The sequence below is a fragment of the Glycine max genome, chromosome 18 (genome assembly GCF_000004515.6).
Source record: "Glycine max cultivar Williams 82 chromosome 18, Glycine_max_v4.0, whole genome shotgun sequence".
Classification (NCBI taxonomy): domain Eukaryota; kingdom Viridiplantae; phylum Streptophyta; class Magnoliopsida; order Fabales; family Fabaceae; genus Glycine; species Glycine max.
Window position 1 is genome coordinate 11,072,994 of NC_038254.2, and position 1,527 is coordinate 11,074,520.

Consider the following 1,527-nt stretch of genomic DNA (forward strand, 5'->3'; position numbering starts at 1 on the left):
ATCCAAAATAATATTTATCTCTTCCTTGGTGGATCAACACAAAAAATTATTGGTTCCTACAGTACTAGAAAATATAGATTTAATATCGTTAGGTTAACATTGATCTTCAACAAAATGGATGTTAACATAAACATGGTGGCATAATTGCAAATAACGTGTATATGTTAACATCGGTTTTTAATAAAGTTGATGTTAACGTTAGTTAATTAACATCAGTTTTTCAGAAAATCGATGTTAATGTATGATAAGTTAACATTGGTTTTTTTTATTTATTGAAAACCGATGTTAAACTTAGATTTAAAAATATTAGAACGCGAGCCCAAATTTTCCTCATGCTCTCTTCTTCTCTGACTCATGTCTGCTTCTTTGCTCTTTCTCTTTGTGCAACCTTATCACCACCATGCATGCGCCTCTCTCTACAACCTTATCATCACTGTGTCATCGCCACCGTGAGTAGGTGGTTTCTTGGTTATTTTTCGCAACTCTATGTCTCTCTGCATCTTTTTGTGATATTGAATACCATGGTTGAGTTTTTGCCAATGACATTGACTATGGTGGCCGCAACGTTCTTGGCTACTCTGTATTTCTCTATCTCGACTATGGTGTCCTCGACTATGGTTGATTTTCTACTTATTTTTTGCAATTTTGTCTCTCTCTGCAAGCTTGTTTTTTGCGGGATGGTTCACTTTATCTTTTTTTGCGAGATGTTTTTTTCCAGATAGGACCAATTTAAGTTGTGTCCTATTAGTTGGTTTCTCCCACTCCAACCCAACTTGACACTAGTTTGTTGCTGCAATTGTTTGTAAGTGTGATTCATTATGTGTTAAATTGTTGAATTTTGTCCAATGGAGGAGACTCTCTGTTGCAGCTAAGGCCTATGTTAGTGTTTTGTACTACAAAATCTATATTATTGGTACTTATAATGTGAAATTTGTTGAAATAAGTGTTGTTAAGTTAAATAGTAACTGGTTCACAAAAATTTTGTATCTTACTGTTGATCTCTCCAATTTCTCTGTGCAGAGTTGAAACTCGTTTTAGTCTAGCATAAGCAGAAGCCATCTTGTTTACTGCTTGCTTTTAGGAAGCCCTTGCCACCATTTAGAAAGCTTAAACCAGGTTTGAATGTTTATAATTTTGACTATTAAATAGTAATTATGTAATGTTTTGCTTATGAAGATTATGTAATTGAGTTAGTGATAACAAAGTGGCTTACATTGTTTTATGTGATTAATGACTATTGCTTTGTATGTAATTGATGTTCATCTTGAGTGAACCTAAGAACCCCGTTTGAGGTTGAATACAATGATTCTTGCAGACAGTTTGCATTAATTGTTGTACTAAATCTTGAATTTTCCATTTGGACAGTTTGGAAAGAGTCATATTTTTATGGTAGATTCATGTGTAAAGGTTAAGTTTATTTTCTTAAATTTGATGAAATTTTGATACAATGCATTTCTAGTTGTTCTCTGAGTGCATACTTGACTATTGAGGAATTAATTTCACCGCTTTTATGTCATGTACTTGGAG